The following is a 19312-nucleotide window of genomic DNA, read 5'->3' on the forward strand; positions in this document are numbered from 1 at the left end:
TGAAGGACAGGGAGCTTGGCATGCTGCAGCCCATGGGGTCGCGAAGCGTCTGAAACGACATAGCGGCTGAACAACTGGTGTGCGCGGTTGGAGGACGCCGGGAAGCGCAGAGGAAAGGCGGCGCTGGTCAGCGGGGGGCGCTGTTGCCCACTGTGGCGCTGTCCAGGTGAAGCCTGTTGGAGGTGAGGACCCACCGGCTGCCAAGCTGCTCGCTGCGGACCCCGCCCCCTGCAGCCCCCAGTGTGCTGAGTGGGGCCGGTTTTCAGTGTTCAGGCTGCGTTAGATTTGGTCCAGGTGGCTGAGCCATCTGACTCACCCTGGTGAGAGGAGTGGACAATGCAAGCCAGGTCCAATCCCCGCTATGCCCCCGCCATCCCCACGCAGGGCCCCAGGGGTCTCAGGCCAAGACGGCCAGAAGAGCTTGGCTTGGCGGCTTTGTTCTGGATTTGACGTTAGCTGCCCTTTTTAACCGCCCTTCTCCTGGGGTCTCCCCTCTTCATCTGAGCTTGTTGGTTTTGTTCTTCTCATGGTGGTCAATTTCCATTGTTTCTAAACCCACATCCCAACAGCTACAAAGATCTCTTTTAGCTTGGCTTCCAGGCTTTGCATTGTAAAAGTAATCCCTTTTCTTTTCACTGTTCGGTTAGAAATTTACGTTACAATGTCCGACATGCCTTCTTAAATACACAAGCACTTCTCTGCTCATCCCAAACCCCTCCTCCCACTCCTTGGAGGAGAAGTACTTTGTAATTACATAAACTTCTGGGTGTTGGTAAAAAAGAAAGAAAGAAAGAAAGAAAATCTTCATCAGTAAAAAATAAAAACTTAGGGGACAGAAAAAATGGTGAGGTCTTGGATGGGGGTGGAGGGGGACAAGCCACACAATGAGTTCTGGACCTCCCTGAGACTGGAACTCTGGGTAGGGTAGGGGGCATCTGAGTCTTAGCCTGTGATATTTTTGCTAGAATCTACCCAGGTGGCGCTAGTGGTAAAGAATCCCTCTGCCAATGCAGGACTTAGGTTCAGTCCCTGGGTTGGGAAGATTCCCTGAAGGAGGGTGTGGTAACCCACTCCAGTATTCTTGCCTAGAAAATCCGCATGGACAGAGGAGCCTGGTGAGCTACAGTTTATAGGGTTGCAAAGAGTCATTCACGACTGACTGAGCAACTTAGCACGCACGCGCTGGGACATGTACTCTTTTCCCCAGAGTGTTCTTAAAGTCCATTTTCCCCCTGTTAGGATCATTATTCTAGAAAGAGGGCTCCCCTCTAGGCCAGAAAAGGGAGGTCTTCTGTGAGCCTCAGTTTCCTTATCTGTGAAACAGAAAAAGGAATGCTGCATATTTACAGAGCATCCACCTGGAGAATGAAGGTGTGTGACAGACGGCTTATCTTTGCCAGGCTTATTATTTATTTTAAGCTGTAACAGTAACACTAAAGAGACCCATCTAACCTCCAGTGACAAACCTGGCTGTGGGTGCCCGAGGCAGGAGAGGAGGTGGATCTGCTGGAAGGGAGGACTTCTGGAACGACAGGACAGGCAGTGACATTTGTCCAAACTAGGCGACAACTTATTTTAAATTAAGCCTCAATATGGTTGATATTTAACATTTTCGTTGCAAAAATAGGCCTTGTTCCTGGTAGAAAATTTGGAAAACACAGCAAAGCACAAAGGGAAATTTTGAAACCTGGCGTATCCTGACCCCGTTCTGAGTCACCATTTCTAATTGGGTGAATTTCTTCCTCAGACTTTTGAACGTGTATACGTATCTTTTTCTTTTTACTTTAAAGTATTTGAATTGTATCCTCCTGTTACCAACTTGTGATCCAACTGTGTGGAACACAACAAACTGTGGAAAATTCTTCAAGCGATGGGAATACCAGACCATCTTACCTGCCTCCTGAGAAATCTGTATGCAGGTCAAGAAGCAACAGTTAGAGCTGGACATGGAACAACAGACTGGTTCCAAACCGGAAAGAAGTACGTCCAGGCTGTATATTGTCACCCTGCGTATTTAACTTATACGCAGAGTACATCATGTGAAATACTGGGCTGGATGAAGCACAAACTGGAATTAAGATTGCCGGGAGAAATATCAGTAACCTCAGATATGCAGATGACACCACCCTAATGGCAGAAAGCAAAGAGGAACTAAAGAGCCTCTTATTGAAAATGAAAGAGGAAAGTGAAAAAGCTGGCTTAAAACTCAACATTCAAAAAACTAAGATCATGGCATCTGGTCCCATCACTTCATGGCAAATAGATGGGGAAACAATGGGAAAAGTGAGTGTCTTTATTTTCTTGGCTCCAAAATCACTGCAGATGGTGACTGCAGCCATGAAATTAAAAGATGCTTGCTCCTTGGAAGGAAAGTTATGACCAACCTAGACAGCCTATTTAAAAAGCAGAGACATTACTTTGCCAGCAAAGGTCCATGTAGTCAAAGCTATGGTTTTTCCAGTAGTCATGTATGGATGTGAGAGTTGGACTATAAAGATAGCTGAGGGCCGAAGAATTAATGCTTTTGAACTATGGTGTTGGAGAAGACTCTTGAGAGACCCTTGGACTGCAAGGAGATCCAACCAGTCAATCCTAAAGGAAATCAGTCCTGAATATTCATTGGAAGCTGAAACTGAACTGAAGCTGAAACTCCAATACTTTGGCCACCTGATGCGAAGAACTGATTCACTGGAAAAGACCCTGATGCTGGGAAAGAGTGAAGGCAGGAGGAGAAGGGGACGACAGAGGATGAGAAGGTTGGATGATATCACTGACTCGATGGACATGAGTCTGAGCTTGCTCTGGGAGTTGGTGATGGACAGGGAGGCCTGGCGTGCTGCAGTCTACGTGGTTGCAAAGAGTCGGACACGACTGAGCAACTGAACTGAACTGTTACCAACTTGGGCTTCTAGGTGGCGCTAGTGGTAAAGAATCCCCCTGCCAATGCAGGGGACCCAAGAGACTTGGGTTTGATCCCTGGGTCAGGAAGGTCCGCCTGGAGGAGGGCACGGCAACCCATGCCCTATTCTTGCCTGGAGAATCCCATGGACAGAAAGCCTGGTGGGCTACAGTCCACAGGGTGGAAAAGAGTCAGATAGGACTGAAGCAACTTAGCATGCACGCACACACATTACCAGCTTACTGTAAACATCTCCCATGGCATTTCATGGCCTTCTGCACGTGGCATCTCTCGGCGCCCGTAAACCCAAGTGGGATGATACCCCAGGGCGTGCGGTCCTTCCCCTGTTGCTGTCTATTTAGCTTGTTTCCAATTTCCCCGCCCACATCACACAGGGGAAGACGTCCGTGGAGGCATATCTCACACCTGTCCACTCTCGGAAGGGGAATCACTGGACTCTGTTCCCAGTGGATCCCGTCAGCATGAAGCCACTAGCTCAGCACAGGCTGTGGGGACTTCCTCCTGGAATTAGGGAACTACTCTGCTCTGTGCACGCTGAGGGAGGTACACCTTCCTCCAGACACCATCGGGGCCAATCTGTTCTTTGCTTTTAAAAAAAAAAAAAGTATATATTTTTGTTGTTGTTGTTGAGGTATAGTTGACTTACAATGTTTCTGGTGCACAGCGAGGTGATTCAGTGGTACCTATATACATACATTATTTTTAAACTCATTTTCCATGATAGGTTATTATAAGATATTGACTACAGTTCTCTGTGCTCTATAGTAAACCTTTGCTGCTCATTGCATATCTATTTTTTACATTGAAATCTAGCATTCTATTCATACTAAGTCAAGCAAGTGGAATCAAAATGTCATAATTTTTTTAGTTAGGCAGAAATTCATCAGTTCAGTTCAGTCGCTCAGTTGTGTCCAACTCTTTGTGACCCCATGGACTGCAGCACGCCGCCTCCCTGTCCATCACCAACTCCCAGAGTTTACTCAAACTCATGTCCATTGAGTCGGTGATGCCATCCAACCATCTCATCCTCTGTTGTCCCCTTCTCCTCCTGCCTTCAGTCTTTCCCAGCATCAGGGTCTTTGCCAGTGAGTCAGTTCTTCACATCAAGTGGCCAAAGGATTGGAGTTTCAGCTTCAGCTGAAAATTCATAAGTGTTCTATTTTTGGCCATACCATGCAGCGTGTGGGTTCTTAGTTCCCCAACCAGGGATGGAACCTGTGGCCGCTGTATTAGGTGCACAGAGTCTTAACCACTGAAGCGCCAGGGGGTTCCCCACTGGGTGAGTCTGACACTGTGTTTAAGTCGCAGCCACCACCAGTGGTCACCGAGGGGGCAGACTTGCTGGGATTGGCAGCCTCTCTTGCTGTTGATTCAGACGCTCACTCTCTCATCCTCACCCCCAGGGCTTGAGACCCACCAGCCGACCAGCTCCATTCCCCCACCCCGTGTCAAGTGGGGCCTGGGTGTGGTTGCGCCTTACTTTTGTCATTTGCAAGAACAGGAGGGGGCAGGTTTTTCCTGGGATGGATGAATTCCTGCCTGTTTGGCCGTAGAGGTGATTTCTGCCTGAGAATTCTATTTTCTCACTGCCTCTATCATCAAAACAGAAATGTGTTCCAGTGGAAAAGATTTTGACTCATCAGCGTAGTGATGTAAAAATGCAGCAACTCCGTAAATGTGACCCAGTGAAAGAGAAAGTAGCCTGATGAGAAAACAGCAACCGTGCTAGTTCTGATGGCCTGGAGATAAAGTTGAAATACTGAAATTAGAAAGTACCGGGACCCCAGGCTGCCAACCCAGCGTCCACCAATTGACTGTCCTTCAGACTTGATACACAAAATAGTTTTTTTTTTTTTGGCCTTTCTCCAGAACAGCAACAACAGATGCATTTTCTCTTCCTGCTTTCAAAGATTGTGGGAAATCCTGAGAGATGCACAGCCAGCCCAGTTTGTTGAATGCCTGTCATATACCATAGCCTTGACTAGACGGACCTTTGTTGAGACATTACTTTGCCAACAAAGGTCCATCTAGTCAAGGCTATGGTTTTTCCAGTGGTCATGTATGGATGTGAGAGCTGGACTATAAAGAAAGCTGAGCACAGAAGAATTGATGCTTTTGAACTGTGGTGTTGGAGAAGACTTGAGAAGTCCCTTGGACAGCAAGGAGATCCAACCAGTCCATCCTAAAGAAGATCAGTCCTGGGTGTTCATTGGAAGGACTGATGTTGAAGCTGAAACTCCAAATCTTTGGCCACCTCATGCGAAGAGCTGACTCATTTGAAAAGACCCTGATGTTGGGAAAGATTGAGGGCCGGAGGAAAAGGGGACGACAGAGGATGAGATGGTTGGATGGCATCACCGACTCAATGGGCATGAGTCTGGGTAAACTCCAGGAGTTGGTGATGGACAGGGAAGCCTGGTGTGCTGCGGTTCATGGGGTCGCAGAGTCAGACACAACTGAGCGACTGAACTGAACTGAACTGAACTGCTGGTTTTGGTGATGCCAGTGATGGTGATCCTGGTGATGGGATGAGGACGGGACTGGGGGTGGCAGGCACTTGGTAAACGCTTGGTACCTGCCAGCAAGTGTGCTGGGTGCTTTATGTTCTCACCTTTAATTTTCACAGCGCCCACCATGTTTTTATTGGCGTGTGGTTGCTTTACAATGTGTTTACTTCAAATATATGGCAAAGTGATTCAGTTATACGTATACATGTATCTATTCTGTTTCGGATTCTTTTCCCATATAGGTTATTACAGAGTACTGAGTGTCCTGTGTTATACTGTGGGTCCTGGGTGATTATTTCATGACAGTGGTATGTATATGTTAAACCCAAACTCCTAGTGTATCCTCCCCAGCCTCTTCCCCTTGGACAACCATGCATTTGTTTTCTGTGTCTGCAAGTCTTTTTCTGATTTGTAGACAAGTTCATTTGTATCATTGGTTTTAGATTCCACATATAAGAGCTATCATTTGACACTTGTCTTCCTCTGACTCCCTTTACTTCATGTGATCATTTCTGGGTCCATGAATGTTGCTGCAAATGACATTATTTCATTCTTCTTTATGGCTACGTAATATTCTTTTCTATACATATACACACATGTATATCACATCTTTTTAATCCATTCATTTGCCACTGGACACTTAGGTTGCTTCCATGTCGTGGCACTTACGAATACAAAGGACCCATTTTAAAGATGTGGAAAGTGGGACTCAGAAAGTCCTTTGCCCAGAGACACAAATAATAAACAGCAGAATTTGGATTTGAATCCAGCGCTGTCTGAACTCAAGTTATAAAACTTGAGTTATAAAAAAATTGTTCCACTATCTTTTTGAAGAACAGAAAGAAGGGAAAACCAGAAGCAGACTCTCAGAAAGTTGAGAGGCCTGCCCAAATTCAGAGTCTGGGCCAGGGCCAGGACCCTGCCTGGCGATTCCTTAGCCCATCACTTGTCTGGCTGTTTTCTGAGAGTGGTCGTCTGAGCCCCTGGGTTGATTCCAGGCAGGAGAAGCAAGAGAGACCCCGCCACCCTTCAGAGTGGCCCCAGTTCAGTCATCCCTGGGCCTTGGGTTCGCTACAGCTCTGTCTCTGCCCCCTCCTGGACACGGCTCCTTGGACCTTGTGCAGATTCCGACACGAAGTCGGTGGTCAAGAAATATCACTCAAATCATTTTCAGGAGCCACGAGGTGTTCACGTGGGCCGTGAATTCACCGGATCGGACTGTTTGTCTATCCTTTCCTTGTTCATTCCGTCCATCCTTCCTTCCACCCTTCTCTGGCTTTCATCACCCTGTTGGTTTTTCATTCATCTGCCAGCCCTTCTGAGCATTTCTGCTGGGTCAGACCTCCTGTGTCAGACCCTCTTCCTGCCCTACGGTTCCCTGGAGTCGGGGCTTCCCCCACAGCTGGGGGTGTGCTTGGGGCATCCTGAGATGCAGGCAGGGAGGCATTTCAGGGTTGGCATTTCAGCCACAGGGTGGTTTGGGCCCGCCGGGTAGCTTAAATTAGAACTTTCTCAGAAGTCCGAAGCAGGGTAGCCCCTGTGCCGTAACTACACTTCGGAGAGCACTGTGGACTCTGAGATGTCCGCCGTCGTGTTCATCATGGCCTGAGGAATGCTGGAATTCCTCCTGGAGATGAGCTGATAAGGAGAGAAGCCCGTCTGTGTTACGGGGAGGAGGAATGGCGACTTTACCCGCGGTCAGACCCAGGTCCTGCGCCTCGGAGACCTCGTCTCTGGGAGACAGTCTGCAGTTTCCGCCTTTGTTGCACAGAATTCCTGCAGCAGTGAGCCGGCTGTTGACCCATTGGCAGATGAGAGACAGAGCCTCACAGCCAGGCTAAAAGACCCACCGATGGGTGAGGGAACCACGAGTGGGTTCTGGGAAAGGAACTGAATGAGGTCTCCTGGGGGGCTCAGGGATGGTCTCCTCCTTCCTGGCCCAACTGCCCCCCAGGCCTGGCCGGAGCCCTTGAGTCAGGACGGATACTCCCTGATGCTAAGCTTATGCGTGCTGAGTCACTCAGTTGTGTCTGACTCTTTGCGACCCTATGGACCATAGACCGCCTGGCTCCTCTGTCCATGGGATTCTACAGGCGAGAACACTGGAGTGGGTTGTCATTTCCTCCTCCAAGGGGTCTTCCTGACACAGGGGTTGAAGCCAGGTCTCTTGTATCCCGTGGATTGGCAGCTGCATTCTTTACCAGTGAGCCACCTGGGAAGCACCCAGGACATTGAATGCGCTGTCCTAGCTCATCTGAAATGGATGAACTCAGAATTCTGAGGCTGGACAGGACCAGCAAGACGGTTTCCTAGAAACTCCTCACCCCTAAATGAACAAAATGAAAACTAGGGAGGGGAAAGGATGGGCCCAGAGACCTCCAGCCTGTGGACAGAAGAGAGGGGACAGTAACTTATTCCATGCTTTTATTTTTAAATTAAAAAGTTTATTTATTTATTTGGCTGCACTGGGTCTTAGGAGCATCATGCGGGATCTTTATTTCAGCATATGGGATCTATTTCCAGGGGTCAGATTGGAGTCCCCTGCATTGGGGGTGCAGAGTCTCAGCCCCTGGACCACCAGGGAAGTCCCCAGGAACATGCTCTATTGTAGTGACCTTCCTTCTGCTCCCTCCCCCAAAAGCATACACAGTCTAGTGTGAGATTGGATTTGTAATATGTCTTTAAAAAAAGAACCCTCCCCCCACCACACACACACTCTGAACACCCCTGCCCAGGGACTTCACCTGGTGGTCCAGCAGTTAAGATCCTGAGCATCCAGTGCAGAGGGGCTGGGTTTGATACTTGACTGGAGAACCAAGATCCCGCATGCCATCAACAAATTAAAAATGTTTTTAATTAAAATAAAGAGGGAAGAGTACTGCCAAAGGAAAAGAATTAAGCAAACAAAAAACACCTGCTCAATCGTATTTCAAGAGAACACCATACTTGGGAAAGATCCCTGCCCCTCAGCGTTCATAGCAGCACTATTTACAAGAGCCGGGACGCGGAAGCAGCCTGAGTGTCTGTTGACAGGGGAATAAACAAAGACGATGCGGTACCTGTATATGATGGGATACTAGTCAGCCATAAAAAATGAAACACAGCCATTTGCAGCATCCTGGAGGGACCTAGAGGTGATTGTACTGAGTAAATCAAAAAGAAAAAGACAAATATCATACGATATCATTTATATATATGGAATCTAAAAAAAACGATGCAAATGAGGGAATTCCCTGGCAGTCCAGGGGTTGAGACTCAGTGTTTTCACGTCTGTGGCCTGGGTTCAGTCCCTCATCAGGGAACCAAGTTCCTGAAAGCTGGGAAGCAAGGCCAAAAAAAAAAAAAAAAAAAAGATACAAATGAACTTATTTACAAAAGAGAAACAGACTCACAGAAAATAAATTTATGCTTACCAAAGGGGAAAGGATAAATTAGAAGTTTGGGATTAGCATACACACACCACTATACATGAATAGCTAATCATCAAGGACCTACCGTAGAGCATAGGAGACTCTAGTCAATAACCGGCATGGGAAAAGAATCTGCGAAAGAACAGACATACGCGTGCATGTGTGCGAAGTCACTTCAGTCGTGTCTGACTCTTTACGGACCTGTGGACTGTAGCCCACCAAGCCCCTCTGTCCATGGGATTCTCCAGGCGAGAATACTGGAGTGGGCTGCTGTGCCTTCCTCCACGGGATCTTCCCGACCCGGGGATCAAACCCAAATCTCTTATGTCTCCTACCTTAGCGGACAGGTTCTTTACCACTAGCACCACCTGAGAAGCCCAGATATATGCGTACGTATAGCTGAATCATTTTGCTGTACCGGAAACTAACATAACATTGTGACTCAACTGTACTTCAATATAAAATAAAAATCTTTTCATTAAAAAGTCTTAAACCGTCAGAATAAGGTAAACTGCTCTAAAGGACATTCCTGAGACCAGTGGAGAACGTGAACATGGACCGTCTGTTGGTTAACCGTCTGTGATGGTTCAATTTCCTGGGTGTGCTCCTTGTCTTGTTGTTCTCTAGGAAATGTCTTGGCTTGCGAAGTATTTAGAAATAAAAGTGTCACGTCCACAGCTAACTTTCATATGATTCAGAAAAGCATGTGTGCAGGAGAGTAAGGAGGTACTTCCCAGGTGGCTCAGCGCTAAAGAATCGGCCTGCAAGGCAGGAGATGTGGGTTCGATCCCTGCGTGGGAAGATCCCCTGGAGGAGGGCATGGCAACCCACTCCAGTATCCTCGCCTGGGAAAGCCTATGGACAGAGGAGCCTGGCGGGGTACAGTCCGTGGGGTCACAAGGAGTCGGACACACACACGGGAGAGTAAGGGCACAAACAGGGCAGACACCAGTAACTGTGGAGGAAGCGGGGAATGGGGGTTTCTGATGCTGTTCGGGAACCTTCTCTGGAGGTTTGGAATTTTTCAAAAGTAAACAGAGTGGGAAGCCCCACCCACCTGCCTGGAACCCACTCACAGCTTCTCACCCACCCAGTGACTGACCCACTGAGGAGGGGTTTCCAGCTCCCAGCCAGGTTCCCAGACTGCAGCAAGAGTGCTGTGATTCCCCACGATTGCTATCATCACACCATTTTCCAGAGCGGGAAACAGGTCCAGGAGGCCACGTGGCTGACCCACGGTACCACGAGTGGCGCCGCGCCAAGAGGGGGTGGAGAAGCTGAGCTATTTTGGGTCCTCCAGGGGCGTGTCTCCGGGATGAACGGGAGTCACGTTGCCTCCCTGATGTCACAGGACATATTTTCCGAGGCAGCCGTCCCCTGGGCACTGACCCCAAAGGCTCTCCCGTCCTCAGAGGCTCTTCCCCACCCCTCCCTGCTGGCAGAGAGTGGCTCGGCCTCGCTTCTGTCGGGAGCTCCTTTTCGCTCATAAGCTCATGGCTGGTTTCTCTGTTTGCCTGCTTGTTTGGCTGCGCTGGGTCTTAGCTGCTGCTCTCGGGACCTCGGATCTTCATTTCGGCATGTGGGCTCTAGTTCCCTGACCAGGGATGGGGCCCCAGCCTCCTGCATTGGGAGTGTGGAGTGTTAGCCCCTAGACCACCAGGGAAGTCCCTGCGATGCTGTTTTTAAAAGTGGGAAGCCATGTCTACAGACTTGGGGGCTGGGTCTCATTCCATAGTGGGGAGTCAGCCCTCTCTTTGAAGGGGTTATCTAAGAGGCAATCCCAAGCCTGGAAAACAGGGAACAGCCATTTTGGGAATCGGAAGGTGGTGAGAAGTCCAGCTTCAACCCAATGTTCCAGAGCATTCGGCACCGTTTATTACTGACGGTCGTCACTGTGGAGCTGAGCCAGGCTTTGGGCCACACACCGTGTGCATGCACGTGTGTGTGAGTGTGTGCATGAAGGCGTGCACTAGAGTGTGCTTGCGCGTGTACCTACATATGTGTGTGTGCTTGTATGCATATGCCCCTGGGACCCGTGGCTCTGGCCGTGGCCCCCCCGGGGGTACCGTCCCCATTTCACAGCTGAGGAAATGGAGCTCAGAAAGGACCCTCGCCTCCTCTACAGAACTTACAGTACTTCTCATCAAAGGATGGTTTTGGCCGTTGGTTCCATATCTCCCTCTGCCCGGTGTCTGAGAGCTCCGTGGTGGGGGCACTGGAGGTGTTGGCAGGTACTGAAGCCCCCGGTCCCCATCTGGCCCTGGTGTGCATCTGACCTGATAAATGTCCACTGAGGGAAGGGGGGGAGCCTATGAAAGCGGCGTCCTGAGCTGCTCAAGTCTCCGGCCCTGCCTTTCTGGAAGGTCAGCGGAGACCAGAGGTATTTCTGTTTTGAGGCGTTTAAACAGATGCTCCGACCTCAGCTCCAGCTAGGGTTTCTGGCTGCACATACCACACACCAAGGGCTTAGAGATTCCATGCAGAGGCTCCCGCAGCGGGCCAGGGACCAGCCCTGGCCCCAGCTTCCCCAGCTAGGAAATGGGACGAGACTCGCCTGCAGAGGGTGGGCCCCCGGGATGGGACCCAGGCCCCAGGCCTGACTGGAGGGCTGGTGTCTGCCCCCAGCACTGCTGCCGAGTGGCTCCCAGGCCAGCCAGCCTGCACTCTGCCGCTTGACCCACAGGAGCTGGTTGCAGCCTGCCCTCCATCCCAAGATGGCCCGTGAGCTCCCAGGCGACCCGACCCCTTGTGTCTGGTCTGAGTCTCGTTTCCCCACTGTCTACAGGATGCAGCCCCTTTCTGCGGATGGGGAGACCGAGGCAGGGAGCAGCTGGCCAGCTGACCTTCACCAGTGGAGGTAGAAGGGTGCTCCCAATGCCTTCACCCTCTTTCCCACACACTGCCCAGCCCTGAGTCCTGGTTCAGGTCTTAATGTCACCCCTTTGTCCCTACAGAACAGCATCGGCTCATTCCTGGTCCCTGGATCCAGACCCATGAGCCCTCGAATCTCTATCCTGTCTTCCAGGAAGGGGTCAACAGCTTCAGCACCTTCTGCAAGCTGTTCCTGATCCCAGGATGCCAGCAATCTGTCCCATGGATGGGCCGGGTCCTCCCCGTCCGAGGCTAGCCTTGGAGGAGACCTGACCGGGGCCCGCCACATACAGGCCACTCCTTCCCGCCAACCCGACCGCACTCCGAGCAGTCCTTTGACTGGATTCGAAAACCTGAGTCTGGCAGCGGCCCTGTGGTCACTCCAGAAGGCTGTGTAGGCACCCCCCGAGGGTGTGTGGTTATGGGGGTGTCCCCTGCAGAGCTGCTGGCCCCCGGGCAGTAGAGGGGTCCCCATCCCGGCACGGAACACCTGGCCTGTGGTGGGCGGAGTTTCCTCTTCCATCTTCAGTGTCTAGTTCCCATGATTCCTCTCGGTTCCTTCTAGAAGCTTCCTCAGGAGCATTGGAGTGATGGGATCTGTTCGACACAAAGAAGATAAGCATGACCCCTGCTCAAGGATGACACGCGAAGTCGTGAAATGTTCCATGTTTCTAATAAAGTTTTGCTTAATTAAAAAAAAAAGAGTTGGAGTGATGGGATGTGTTCCTCTTGATCTCGGAACCAATGACCCAGACGAGGAGCTGCGCTGAGCTCCAGTTCCTCTACCCTTTCTGATGTGAGGTCGGCAGCTGCACTGGCCACAGGGGAGGCCCCACCCACAGCCCTGAGACCGCCCCACCAGGTATTACAGTCACCAGCTTCCCACCAAGCCGCAGGAGATACTCCTGAGGGGTGGCCCTTGGCTTCCTGTCCTCTCTGACTGCAAATCGCCTGATGGTTTTTCCAGGCACCTCTGACAATTTAGGCTCTACCACCATGACCCAGGTCCTCACCCCTGAGCAAGGGCATAGCTGCCCTTTTAGGGGGGCCAGGGCGCTTCCGGGCAACAGCGAAGGGCTCCGCATCGCTGTCCAGGGGCGACCATACGCATGACCCCAACTGGGGTGGCTGGCACCTGCCAGCCGGTCTCTCACCCTCCGGAGCCTGGAAGCCCAATATCTCGATGTGAGCAGGGCTGGTCCTTGCCCAAGAGTCTGAGGGAGGATCCTTCCTGCCTCTTGCAGCTCGGGGGCCTCCAAGTGTCCCCTGGCCTGTGGCCGCCTCTCTCCAGCCTCTGCCATCACCATCACGCAGCTTCTCTCTCCCCTCGTCTCTGTCTCAGATGTCCCTCTGCCTCTCCCCTGTAAAGACACTTGTCACTGGGCTCAGTACTCACCCGGGTAAACCAGGATGATCTCATCTCAAGCTCCTTGATTCGCTTACACCTGGGAAGAAAGAAAGCTAGTCACTCAGTCATGTCCGACTCTTTGCGGCCCCATGGACTGTAGCCCACCAAGCTCCTCTGCTCATGGAATTCTCCAAGCAAGAATTCTGGAGTGGGTTGCCATTACCTGGTGAGGACCCTTTGTCTAGATAAGGTCACACTCACAGGCTCCGGGTAGACATCCCTGGGGGACACAGGTCAGCCGCCCATCAGCAGGCAGAGGTCAATTCAGTCCCGCAGCACAGTGGACCCCGCCCGAGATGGCTCCTCCTTTGCCCAGAGAGAGGGCTGGTGGGTGGCCGGGCTCAGAGCGTCCTGGAGCAGAGGCAGCGGATGTACCTGTGTGTGTACCAGGGGGCGGGCGCGGGGTCCTCTGGAGGGGACATGGAGAGAACCAGGAGAGCCGCCCAGGACTGGCCGGAGAGGATCCCCCCGGGAGAGGGCCAGGCAGCCTCTCAACACTAGCTCACTAAGGGGCTCCCCTCCTGGCACCCTGGGGGCCAAAGGGCCCATTGGCCTGGCTTCCCTCTGGCCTGCAAGGTTCCCAATGTGCCCTCCCCAGGGCCCCTGCGCTCCGGAACACCCTGGCATAGTCCCAGCAGGCCAAACCCAACGATTGGAAGCTGGGCCTCCACGTCCCATAGTGGGCGAGGCCTGGGGAGAAAACCTGTGAATCTGAAACAGAGGGGAAGGCTGCGTGCTCAGTGCTAAAGGAGCGGTCAGGTGAGCGGGGGAGCAACCAAACTCGCAGGTCCCCGATTGGAATCGCTTCCACGGGAGGCTGAGCGCACAGAGCGGGACGCCGGCTGGGAGCACGGTGGCTTCTGACTCTGAAAGCAAGAAGGGAAAAGAACCAAGACATGCGCCGAGCTCCAGGACAAGGATAACTCGCTTAACTCGCCCGCTTCATTCCTATTTGCCTGTCTGCTTTCGCTATCTTTGCTACACTGAAAACATCATCTTTAAAATCGCAACACAGAAGCTCTAGAATCGACTGTTTCCGAGACGATGACTCGGGGCAGCAGACAAAGGATTCCCGAGGCACGGTTGAGTGACTCCAATCGGTCAACACTGCGTGACCACACGCGGGGACGTCCGTGCAGCTTCAGTGGTCAAAGGCGTGCGGACAGCCCAGGCTTACACGCCCCCAGGTGTCACCTTCCTCCCAAACATCCCCCGGCCCTGGGCACAATGGCCTGGCTGCTCCGGCCCTGCCAGCCGGAACCTTCCTGCCACTTCCTTGGAGGGTCAGGGGAGCTGCCCTCTCGGGTGGAATCCGTGCCTGCCTGAGGCTGTGACCTCCTCCCGGGGGCCAGCCTCTCGTGGCCGCTTTGTGCTCACAAAGCAGGCTTTTAACTCTGTGAAATGCTTTCGCAGTTCACGACCATGCCTCCTCCCAAGCGCTCCATGAAATTCTCGGAGACCTGTCACACCCAGCAAACCGGGAGGGCTTTGATTTAGCGGACAGATGCTTGCCAGCTGACACTCGGAGAGACTGAAGGAGGCGGGGAGAATTAAATAAGAAGAGGGGTGTCAGCTCCCAAAAGGTGGCATAACTCTGCCCTAATTCCTTGACACCCAGTGTGGCTCAGAGGTCGGGGCTGTTAATGGGCAGGGAACAAATTGGGCGCTGCCACCTGTGGCTCTTCCAAGTGGGGAGGGGGCTCCCCCTTTACAGTTCAGGGGCTGGTTTACTCTGAGCAAAGCCCAGGTGCTCCAGGGTCTGACACTCACCAGCTTTGTTGTGCTCCCCAGCCTCTCTGAACTTCTTCCATGTTGCTCATACTTATAGGAAAGGTGGGTCAGAATACCTAGGCCTTAGGAAGCTTTGTTTGTCAGCTTCCTGGTCTCTGTGAGTCAGGGGGGCCTCGCACAAGGCCACCATGCACAGTGGCCCAGGCTGTGCACTGCACAACTCCACAGATCCTGGGGTGATGCAATATGGCAATGCTGCCTGGATAACTGTGGGGTGGGGTTAGGGAGAGAAGAGACTCAGGAAAACCTGTTACCTCAGCACGACATGACACAGCGTGACTCTTGCTCATTTACTTTCATGCTCCCCCTGCTGCTGGCTCTCGAGGGCTTGTCCATCTGAATGTCGCTGTTTCTCCAGCACCTAGCACCCACCCAGCGTGACGTAGCTGCTTGGGAAATATTTCTGGCATGAACAAAGTCAGGGTTCGTGTTCGGGGTGAAGACGGGCAAAGGGAAATTTACGAGCTACCAGCTAGCCCAGAGCTCCAGGCAGCCACGGGTGGACCAGCTTCACTCTGCGTACCGCCCACCCTGGCTTCCCTGCGGGAGGGCTAAAGAAGTCGGGGGCTCAGGGTGTGGGTCAGGCGGGCTCTCAGAGACAACACAGCTGCTGACCTGTGTCTGGTGGGGAAGAAGGCAGTGAAATGATGGCCTTGCTTTCCACCTGCAGCTGAGGGAAGACCCTGTGACCCCAAGCTCAGGCCTCCAGTGCAGAAGCCTGCAGTGCTTCCGATTCAGGACAAACAGAAACCCAACATGGCCGGGAAGAAAAAAAGCAGAGGAAATAGGTGGCAGCGGCGCCAGGCAGGGGACGGCGGCGGGCTCTGCCTGCCCTCTTTCGTTTTCTTCCAACTCCCAGATTTTCTCTAAAGACCACGAACTACCTTTATAATGATTAAAAAAAAAACCTGGTTAGAAGCGGGGGAATGATCACAGAAATGGGTAGAAATGTATATATGGGTAGATTTGTTCTAGTCTTACTCACTGGAGTAAGAGATGGAAACCAACCTCAATGTCCAGCTCCTGGACCAGGTTTGATTCTCACACCATGGGCAGCTGTGCCGGTCTGGGAGCGAGCTGGATTTGCCGGAACTCAAGGTACTTAATAAACCCAGGCTTCTAAACAATACCCATGTACAAGCCCGTTCTGATTATAAAGCAAATGTGTCTGTAGTGATACAATTACACAATCAAGAGGGCAGAAAATGAAGCGTGAACTCAGCTCCGTGCTCAGCAGCCCACTTGCTAACAGGTTTTGGCGGGGACTTCTCTCTGAAGCGTCCTCTGCACACACAAGCACTTACTGGGGAGCCTTTGGTTTTGTACGGGCACATAGTGACTCCACTGCCATTTCAAAGGGGACTACATAAAAAAGTTGGTTTTAAGAAACAGTTGGCATCGTTCTGCAATGTAGAAGCTCCGAGTGCGCCATGACCCACAATCCCACTGCCCAGCAGGATCGGCCTGCCCCACCAGCCCTTCTGAGCAGCTACACCTCTATAGCCAGAGCCTGAAACAGTCCAGCCACCCCTCTACAGGGGAATGAATAAATGAAGCATAGCATGGTCACACTGTGGGATATCACACAGCAGAGGAGGATGAATGAATTCCAAGTCCATGGGGCCGCAGGAGCAAAACTCACAAACGTAAGACAGGAGGAGGCAAAGCACGGAGCAGCTAACATAAGAGGTGTGTCCCAGTTCAAACAAGGAAGTGGTTTTCACAAAACTCAGAAGGGTGATTATGCTGGGGACGGGGCGCTGGCCTGGGGCTGCAGCGGGGCCGGAGGAAGGGTTCTTGGTGCCGAGGGTCTCCTTCCTGTCTGGGTGTTGCTTCTGTGGTCTTTGCCTTATAATTGTTAGTGAGTCTGTTTCATAGGTAAGCTCATTTGTGTCATATTGTAGATTCCACATATAAGTGATGCCGGATGATACTTGCCTTTCTCTGACTGACTCCACTTAGTGTGATAATCCCTAGGTACACTCACGTTGCTGCAAATGACATCAGTTCACTCTTTTTCACGGCTAAGCAATACTCCCCCATATATACATGCCACCTCTTTATCCGTTCCTCTGTAGATGGACATTTAGGTTCTTCCCAGGTTTCGGCTATTGCAAATAGTACTGCGGTCCATGGAGTCGCAAAGAGTCGGACAAGACTTAGCAACTGAGCAGTAACAACCAGGAACGATAGGGTACATGGTGAGGGAGGGATACATGAGAAGTTTGGGGTTGGCAGATACAAACTACTATCTATAAAATAGATACACAACAAGGTCCTACTGGATAGCACTGGGAACTACACTCAATATCCTGTAATAAATCGTTTTTCAGTTGCTAAGTCGTGTCGGACTCTTTGTGACCCCATGGGCTGAAGCACCCCAGTTTTCCCCGTCTTTCACTAGCTCTCGGAGCTTGCGCAAACTCATGTCCATTGAGTTGGTGATGCCATCCAACCGTCTCATCCTCTGTCATTGCCTTCTCCTCCTGCCTTCAGTCTTTCCCAGCATCAGGGTCTTTCCAATGAGTCGGTTCTTCACATCAGGTGGTCAAAGTGTGGGGGCTTCAGCTTCAGCATCAGTCTTTCTAATGAATATGCAGGGTTGATTTCCTTTAGCATTGACTAGTTTGATCTCCTTGCAGTCCAGGAGACTCTCAAAAGTCTTCTCCAGACCACAGTTCAAAAACATCAATTTTTCGGTGCACAACCTTCTTTATAGTCCAACTGTCACGTCATAATAAACCATAATGGAAAATAATATGAAAAATAATATATATATATACACACACATATATACGTAGGAGTGAACCACTTGGCCGTACATCAGAAACTAACACAGCATTGTAAATCCACTACATGCCAATTTTAAAAGGGTGCTAGTGAAACTGCATTGTGTCTTTTATGTACTTTCTAGCATGTGTGCCATTTTCCACAAAAATAAGAAGAAGAAAGCAAAAGGTCCCAAAGAGAGAGCCCAGATAGTAGCAGGCTGACCTCTGGAAGGTGAAATGTTGGGTAATTTCCACTTTCATGTTAATAAAATCATAACCATCCCCTGAGTGCTTGACATCTGTCATCTAATTTAATCCTCACAACAATTTTGAAACTAGCTTTTATTACCCGCCTTTCACACCTAGAGAACCCAAAGCCCAGAGAGGTGGATGGTGTTACACGGGGAGGTGGGATTCCTGCTCCCATCCTGGGGGGCCAGGCACTGGGATGGCTTGACTTCAAACTGGCCGTAGGTGACTTCTGTCAGCACCGCCAGAGACGCCGGGCGGAAGGAAGGGCCGCCGCGGCCCGGCCGGGCTGGGCTCCAGGTGGCTGGGCCTGGGCTGCCCTGGCTGCCCAGCCTGGGGCCAAATGGCGGGGCCGCCGAGGCTGGAGGAGTCCAGGGGCTGCTGCCTTCCTCGGTGCTACAAGCAGGTTGTAAAGCACTTTGGGCACCAATTGACACCAGGATAGGGAATTGCACCCTTGAGGTGGCTTGTGACCCCATAAATTGCCCTGAGCTGGGAGGCAGCTGGGAGCAATGTAGCCAGTTCACCGGGGGCTGTGACTCTGGAGGTGCGGCATTCCACAGGGCCGTGGCCCTCGGCTGGGCGAGGCCCTGGAGCAAAGGTGGACGAGTTCCAACCCCCCAGGGACAGGTCTGGGGTGCCTCCAGGCACTGCAGGTTGTTGAGAGTGGGCTTGTGTACCTACCAGGAGCCTCATGGGGGTCCTCCTGGATACCCAAGTCAAGGTGCCTTAGGTCCAGAGGTCAGAAGGGCCACTCCAGGCTCTCATGCCTTCCAGATGTGGGCAAGCCCACTGGGAGCATCGACTATATCACCAGAGAGGCACCTGGCCCGCCTGCTTGCGTGCACAGGAACACCAGCACCACCTGATTGGGTGTCTGAGCACTCGCTGTGTGCTGCGTCCCAGCCGTCCTGACATTTAAGGGATGGAGGGAGCCTCACAAGCTCCTGTTCCCAAGGGGAAACTGAGGCCCAGAGAGCTAACCTGGCTCACCAAGTCTAGCAGGCCTTGGGATCCAAGACTTCCTGATCCAAGCACAGCCGGTGCCCCCACTAGCCTGTAAGATGCTCTCGCAACTGAGAAAAAGGTGCCCTCACTCTCTACGGATGCAGCCCCATGCTGGGCATCCAGCTTGGTGGGCCTGCCAGAGTTCAGGCTGGGAGAGCCTTTGTGCAGTGTGCAGCCTACACAACCATACAAGGCAGACCTGTCTGGGCCCTGTGTGCAAGGTTGTGTACTCGTGTGTGTGTGTGTGTGTATAATGCGTGTGCACTTTCCTGGACAGCCTGCGGGTCACTTTTATCAGGTTCTCAAAGGGGTTTGGGACCTCATATAATGACAATAATCTCTGGAACACTGGGGACTCCAGCAGCACCTTGAGTCAC

Source organism: Capra hircus, chromosome 29 (assembly GCF_001704415.2).
Source record: "Capra hircus breed San Clemente chromosome 29, ASM170441v1, whole genome shotgun sequence".
Classification (NCBI taxonomy): Eukaryota; Metazoa; Chordata; class Mammalia; order Artiodactyla; family Bovidae; genus Capra; species Capra hircus.